Genomic DNA, 8,166 nt, shown 5'->3' on the forward strand with positions numbered 1-8,166 from the left:
AGAGGGCTGTTTGCCGCTATACAAACAAGAGAAGGTGTGTGTGTGTGTGTGTGTGTGTGTGTGTGTGTGTGTGTGTGTGTGTGTGTGTGTGTGTGTGTGTGTCTGTCCGTGTGTCTGTGTCTGTGTGTGTGTGTGTGTGCGCGCGTGCGCGTGCGTGCGTGCATGAAAAGTGTGTAATACTGTCTTTATGTAGGCCTACTTTAGAAGCCATTTTAAGATTCCTGTTTTTGCACCATCGAATACATTTAGTGTCCTCATCTAAGTGGCCTATGTTGCCATCTTCACTGTATCCACCATGTACATATGTGTCACAAGTCAATTGCTAATATCATGAGCCAGCACTGTATTATTAGCCTGGGCGAAAGCAGACTGTTGACTCCGTCAAACAGTCTGGCGAAAGCTGAGAGGAATCCATCTCCGTGGAGGGTGGGAGATGGTCTGATCACAGACTTCTACTATAACTAGACTGCGGACGTTCGATGTATTGTGAAGCAACGGCTGGGGGCGGGACATGGGACGATTTTTGGGCGGAAGAAGGAAGTAGAGCGCCTTTTCCCATTATTCTCAATGGCGTGCTTGAAGCCATATAGCTCCTTGGCAATTCTTGCCAAGTCGGCTATGTTTCGTTCCTACGGTAGTTTCCCCTCCCTTCCAAACAACCCAGATATTTTTTTCAGGATGACCCTGTATTTAAGAGAGCTATTAAAATAGTTTAAATGACCAATGAGCATGGCTATTTGGGTTGATTGGCAGTTGCCATTCTTTAGAATTATTGTTTTGATTGACAGGCAGGCCGTTGTCAAGGAGAAGGGCGAGTCTCGCGGCGTCTCCAGGGGAAGCCCCCTCCCTGCTGCATTACTTTCAACAGCTTCATCACTGCGATGGGTTATTTAATTTTGGTACACTTTCCCCACAAATATGCTTTGTTGTACTTTTGGATGTACTTCTCCGTATTCTGTAAGGACCTCTGCGGTTTTGGTAAGTAAAATAAAAGCATGTATACATGGCTGATTGACCAAAATGACTGAGCTTTGTTTAACAAATACGTACGACAATGCTAGCTTGTTATTAGCCAAAGGCAGCATGCTGATCTTTCAGTGTTTGATGATCTGTCGGTTTGTCAAGTAACTTAATTGTAATCTGAATGCCTTTGCTTTTGAAAGCAAAATGTGTCTGTTTGGCGTGCATCAGGTGTATGGATTCCCTCCTTCCGTACCGTAGCCAAGTCCTTACATATTCATTCACGATGCTGTAAACATTTCACTACCATTCTGGCACTATGCTGGCCAGCCACATCGGAAAAGCAACCTAGTCTAGCTGTGTTCCTCCGTGAAAAACTGTCAAATATTGTTTGTTTCTGTGTTGCCAAATTGCCAAGTTGCTAGTTGGTGATGAAATGATGGTCATTGGTACGTTCGTTTTCAGTATGCAAATGGCGTCATTAATGTTGACTGTACTGAGTGACGAGTGCATAGTGTAATGCAAACTGTCATTAATGTTGACGATTGCAGGCCTACTGACGAGTGCATTGTGTAGTAAACATCCTTTCCCCATCCTCATGTGACATGGTTTCATTCTGTAGGCAAAACAACAAACCACACTTCACCTGGAAAACACAGCCAGGACTCACTGTCAGCTAGGCCTAAGTTTCAAATCCCTAAAGTATGCTCTTGAGTTAAAGTGTTTATGAAACGAAAACAAAGTAAAGGAATTTGACCATTTCCAGGACAGATTCTGAAAGTTCTAAGCCTTGTGAATAAAATGGGATATTGTCTGGGTGCTATTTTGTCCTAAAAGTCATGTTAAAACGTTCCCAAAAAGTGTTATGTTTACTTTTTTTGGTGACATGCAAATTTTATGCAAATGATATGCGTGACATAGAAGGGGTGAGTTCACCTCATTCCACCTTGTTCAGATCAATGGCGGCTAGTACCAAAACAAAGCGCAGTGTCAAGCAGTGTGTTGCTGGAGGGCCGAACGGTGCCAGCTGCAAAAATGGCTACTTGACAGAAGGAATATCTTTGCACAAGTTCCCTTCTGTGAAGAATGATGGAACTGTGGCCGACAAGGAGAAGGCTAAAACAAGCTAGGACTCTGTGGATCCAATGTGTGGTTTTGAAGCAAGCTTCACCACAAATGTGGAGATCGCAGGCATGGTTGGACTGAAGGGAATGCTATTGCCTCAAGCAGTTCCAACAATTGACATCGCTGGCGTGCAGACTGAAACTGCCCCTGTAACTGCTCGGGCACGAAGACAGGTGAGTGCACTGCTTTGCTTTAGGCTACTCGTTTTACCTTGTCCATCTGCTTTGTATGTTGTTTTCAGGAAAGGGTAATGCACATTACATGCCAAACCAATGCGAATGCTCTTGGAATATGCACTTTTTATTGATTGCCATTCAACTGGTCACTAAATTGGTTTTGGGAGGATATCCGCGCATCAGCGTGGTGCTCTCGGTCGAGGACAGCCAACTCACAGACTGTGCTACTGCTTAGCGAATAAACGGAGATGCACATAGTGTAGGCCTACTTTGAAGCGTTGATTGTTTGTTTTTAGTATTGTGGTGCACATGTGGCTGACGTTTGGACACACCTCGTCCTCAGAGTCAGGCTGAGGGACACGCGACGCCTGTGACTTTGAGCACAAAAAATAATAATAATGATAAACGCTAAAAATATGCTGAGGACTCAGGCTATCTAGGGTATTTTTCCAACAGCCTAATACCTCCGTTTTTTCTCTAGTTGATGATATTTTTGCATGTAGCCTATGCATTTCAATCACACTATATCGCGCAATTGAATCAAAATGCCCCCCATTTGTCAACAAACACACACGCCATGTCATCTTTGGGTCATGGCAAAGCGCCCTTAGCAACCGTAACCATAAACAAAACGAACTGTCAGGCTATGTCAACAATCGTCACTTCGCCTGTCAGACATGTCACTTTCTGCAGATGTATCAGTGCCTCTGAAATAGATTTGTGCTGCTGTTTTTTTTTTCTCATGAGGTTGGATGTGTGGTTTTTCGACACGCTGATGTTTGTATCAGAATTTTGGTTCCTTTATAAGATGTGGGTCCATCAAATGTGTGTTGTTTTCTCAGATCGCCATACTAGCAAACCAGGGACTCTCCTCTTTGATGTCACAGCCCAGCTCATTAGTCACACCAAATTTCACAGAATTCACACTTTGAGTTGCCATTTTCACAAGTTCCTCCGGGATGATTGGGTTCAAAGTCTCATCGATGCTATCAGAAAAAAACAAGTCTTTAATGGGAATGACCGTTTGTTTTCGTTTCATAAACACTTTAAGACCAGAGACCTTCCAATATAAAGCTAACACCATCATCTGCTTACTCTGCATGTGTTTATATATTAGTAATAACATAGTAATGAAATATATGTTGTTCTCATCACCCTTCGTTTGTCATCATTTTCTTTACAGATGTCTGAAAATGTACAGTACACGCCAGCAGGTCTCACCATAGTCAACATCATTAAGGATTTGGCTCTCTGACCTGAGAAGAGGCCCCATAAACACACCTGACAAGGACCAGCCACTGTTGCCAGTGCACAACTGAGGACCTGACCAGCCTGCTGCCATCTATGATACTATATAGTACCCGGTATGTAACATTACACTACACTCAGCCAATGCTTGCATCCAAAGCGACTTTCACTTATTTTTACATGTGCCTCCCAATTTGAAGGGACAAAAAGTAATTGGACTGGATAAAAGTATAGATCAAGCGTAGTAAACTCTCAGCGTTTGTCAGTAGCCACTATCTTCAATAATTACAAGGGTACCAATTCTATTGACAGATATGCATGCCCACACCATGAAACTCCATGATTTTCACTGATTAGGTAGCATGCTTTGAAACACGAGCAGCCCATCTCCTTATCTATTGAGTTTTCTTCCCATGAACCTGACACTAATACAAGTTCAGCTACTTAATGTTGAGGTAAATAATGTAAACGACATAAGTATGTTAAGTTGTTGGTGTACCAAACAGTGACGTATTCTCATCACACTTCATATGCCATTATTTTATTTACAGCGGAGCGGTCTGAAGACGTGGAGTACACTGCAGCAGGTATCACATGACCAAGGACTTGGACAACGTCTCTGTTTACATCTATAGTGTATTACACAAGTGAGTCTACACCCCCATATTTCTGCAGATTTAATGGGACAATAAAAACATTTGAAAACTGAAAATGAAGTCTGCACTTCAAGCTCATCACATTAAATAAGTAAAACAGGAGCTTGGTGAGCAGACTTAATTTTCAGTTGTCATTTGACTTTGTTAGTCCTGCACCCAAAACTTTTTTGAGAAGGATGTTCATGGGTTTTTCCTTTTTAAACAAATGTAGACATTTTTACTACACTGAAATGTTATAGTTACTCTATATATACCAGTGATATGCTTCAATTATGTTCATGTTACATTAATTATTTTTTTAAAATAGATTTGTATTTATCGTTACAGCTGAAGATGTGCACAGTACGCTGCTGCCTGCATCCTACCACCACAGAGGATCCGATATGCAGAACCAGCTTCAAAAACCATTGCAATTATGAAACACAGTTAATAAATGCTTATATACAGCAGCCCACACATTTTGTTTAATTTGTAATATTGGTTAACACACTATTGTTACAACTGTTTAGATCGGTGTTTCCCAACCAGGGGTACATGTACCACTAGGGGTACGTGAACACAATGCAGGTGGTACATGCATTGGCAGGTATCAATAAAAAGAAATGTATGGAGCATAATCATATTGGGATAGAGCAGTGGTTCCTAACCTATGGGTCGGGACCCAACTTATGGGTCGCCAAAGATCCACAGTGGGTCGCGAAGCCCTCTTGATTTTAAGGGGTTTCGTTTTAATACCATATAGCCCATGTTGAATATATGACAAAGTAAAGCTTTTAAACTGATATATGCATAGAGGCAACAAAATGTAAGCGACACATTCAACAGTCATTCTATATTTGACTGAAGACAAATTGAGGAATACAATTTTCTAATGAGTTTCCGCAGGACTCCCTCTCGCCTGGGACTCCCTCTCGCGTGGGCGCTGGCACGATTGGGTCACCAAAGCTTACAATGGTAAAAATATGGGTCCCTGAAGAAAAAGGTTGGGAACCACTGGGATAGAGGAAGATATACAGTAGACTAGAGCATGAGGGAGGGGGTACTCATGGTATGACAAAAATGCTTAGGGGGTACATGAGACAAAAAAGAAGTTGGGAGACACTGTGTGATTGAAGTAATGCATTTCTTACAAGCTTGGGGAAGAATGTCCACTCCATGATTTGCAAGTTTAAAAAGCAGAACATAAGGGTGAATATTTCATTTTAATCTTGATGTCAAGCATACAAAACACCCAGATGTTTAGTCATAGCCTACTGTAGGCCAGCTATGTTTTACTAACTGAAAGGTGTTAACTTTGGTTTGTTTACCATACCGTCTACTTCTAAGAGTGATCTAAGAAAGAGAAGCTCTGTATTCTGAATCTTTTCAAAAACTGGGTGGATCAGCAAAAAAATGGTCATGATGACTGCTCGACACGGCAATCTTCATCTTCAATCTTCCGGATGACAGCTTGGCGTCGAGGAGCCTTTCTTCAGCGTCCATGGTTTGTCTGTCAAACGGAAAGGTTTTGCATGTCATTTGATGCCCAAACATTCAAAGTTATTTACAAATGTCCGTAGAGGATTAACTTGGTGTGGCAGACACAAACCAAACAATATTTTACGCAGATGTACAACATGAAAATTGGAGCATTCTGAGCTCTCATACAAATGCAATGTTGATACTGAGTATTGCTGACATGGATTATGTTTTGCCAAACGGTACGCCGACCCCAAAGACAAATCTGCATTTTCTGTGTACAGCTCTGTTTGTAGCCTAACTTCCCATTTATCTTTAATTGCGGCTACATTACAACGTGGTGAAGTAACTTATAGTAAGCTAGGTCTTACGCCACTCGGCTGGCTCACGTTAGATGCTAAGCTAAAATTATTATGGTCATCATAACAAGCTCTTCAAGGTTTCGTTATCCCAAAGTATCATTTTATTAATAGCATGGTATATTTGCCATACTTACCGATCACCAGTTCCATTTGAACTTAAGTTGATGTTTTTATGACAATCAAGGGTTTCTGTGTCGACCAGTTCCACAGCTGAAAACTGGGTTCAATATTTCTGCTGGGGACGCCATGTCATATTCGGGTGGGAGGGGCGGGACATGTCTTGAAGTGTCTGTTTGTGGATTGGCCGGCGATGTCGACCTATCAGCAATGTAGCTCAACGTTGTCAAGGTGATTATTATATTTCCGCATTTTTGGGGCGGAAGAAAATCAGCCGCGGTTGCTTCAAAACCGTTGAATGGAGTTCTATCGAACTCCGCAGTCCAGTTATACTATAGAAGTCAGTGGGTCTGATCTTACTCAGCCATTTAATTCCGAATTACAACCCATAATGTGGTTTATTAGCATGACTGGTACGATAGTGTCATAAAAGCGTACAAATAACAAAACAAAAGTCTGAATAGTGTTACCTTAACCAATCAGTAACCGACTTCGCGGGTGAGTTCTGCGTCACCACTCTCAGCTGTTTGCTGATTGGCTAAACAGTGAGCGAACCGAGCTAGGAAGGTTTCGCCAGACTAGGTGCAGAGCCAAAATCTTTGGATGAAATACATAGGATGGCGTCGCCAGGCTACTGTGTTATAACCGGAACACAGAATAGAACCCCTGCCTGAACTGAAACAGTTGTCTGTATCTACAGTAAGTGTAAGTAAAGTGAATCACTAGATATTGGCTGTCTCTGAGAGTAACCTGCACAACACAAAGCACTTCATATAGCCCAGTCTTCTTTTGAGGGTGCACAAAGCACATCACCTCTTGGATGTTTCTATGAGAGCTCACTGATGGCCGATGTCCCAAGGAACAGGCCTGGGCATTGTGTAGGAATGAGCACTGCGACAGCGTGCTGGAGGTGTGTGTGTGTGTGCGTGTGTGCGTGTGTGCGTGTGTGCGTGTGTGTGTGTGTGTGTGTGTGCGTGCGTGCGTGCGTGTGTGTGTGTGCGTGTGTGTGTGTGTGTGTACATGTGCGTGCATTTGTGTGCGTGTGTGTGTGTACAGTATGAATGCCAGACCTGGGCAATATCTGCTTTAGTGATTCCTACTTCCTGGGCTTACTCCTCACTGGTAATCCCTCCTGCCTTTGAAATGACATGTATGTGTGTGTGTGTGTGTGTGTGTGTGTGTGTGTGTGTGTGTGTGTGTGTGTGTGTGTGTGTGTGTGAGAGAGAGAGAGAGAGAGAGAGAGAGAGAGAGAGAGAGAGAGAGAGAGAGAGAGAGAGAGAGAGAGAGAGAGAGAGAGAGTGTGTGTGTGTGAGACAGCATGCGTGCGTGCGTGTGTTTGTGTGTGTGTGCATGCATGCGTACTGTACTGTATGTGTGTGTTGATGAAGATCTTCAAAGGCTGCTTAGGGAATAGAAAAAGAATGTAGTGTAGTGCAGAGATAGGCAGCCTGTGTGTGTGTGTGTGTGTGTGTGTGTGTGTGTGTGTGTGTGTGTGTGTGTGTGTGTGTGTGTGTGTGTGTGTGTGTGTGTGTGTGTGTGTGTGTGTGTGTGTGTGTTTGTGTGTGTGTGTGCCTGCGTGTGTATGTGCATGCGGGTGGCGTACGTGTGTGCGTGCGTGTGTGTGTGTGTGCTTTAGGGTGGTGCAGCAAAATGTAGTATGTGACCTTGCCGAATAGTCCACAGAGGCACCCTTGCCTGGGGATTGTTTTGCAGGATGAGGTTTTCACCACAGGCTGTGTTTGTATACCCGCGCGCGTGTGTATGTGAGTGTGTGTGTGCTCGTGTGTGTGTGTGTGTGTGTGTGTGTGTGTGTGTGTGTGTGTGTGTGTGTGTGTGTGTGTGTGTGTGTGTGTGTGTGTGTGTGTGTGTGTGCGTGTGTGCGTGTGTGTGTTCGTGTGTGTTCGTGTGTGTGTGTGTGTGTGTGTGTGTGTGTGTGTGTGTGTGCGTGCATTCATGCGTGGATGCATGCGTGCGTGCCTGCGTGCAATTTTGTGTGTGTGTGCATGTGTGTGTGTGTGTCTTTTGATGTGTATTCTGTTGACCCACACAATCTTAAGCCTTTGA

General features: G+C 43.4%; 1 long non-coding RNA gene across 1 annotated transcript; it reads left to right on the forward strand.

Moving 5' to 3' along the window:
* The first annotated feature begins 3,347 nt into the window (after positions 1–3,347).
* LOC134446910 (uncharacterized) lies at positions 3,348–4,619 on the forward strand. The gene is made up of 3 exons (XR_010034528.1): positions 3,348–3,625; positions 4,061–4,156; positions 4,493–4,619. It is a non-coding gene; the product is annotated as an uncharacterized LOC134446910 (long non-coding RNA).
* The last annotated feature ends 3,547 nt before the right edge of the window (positions 4,620–8,166 follow it).

Source organism: Engraulis encrasicolus, chromosome 4, assembly GCF_034702125.1.
Source record: "Engraulis encrasicolus isolate BLACKSEA-1 chromosome 4, IST_EnEncr_1.0, whole genome shotgun sequence".
In the NCBI taxonomy this organism is placed as follows: domain Eukaryota; kingdom Metazoa; phylum Chordata; class Actinopteri; order Clupeiformes; family Engraulidae; genus Engraulis; species Engraulis encrasicolus.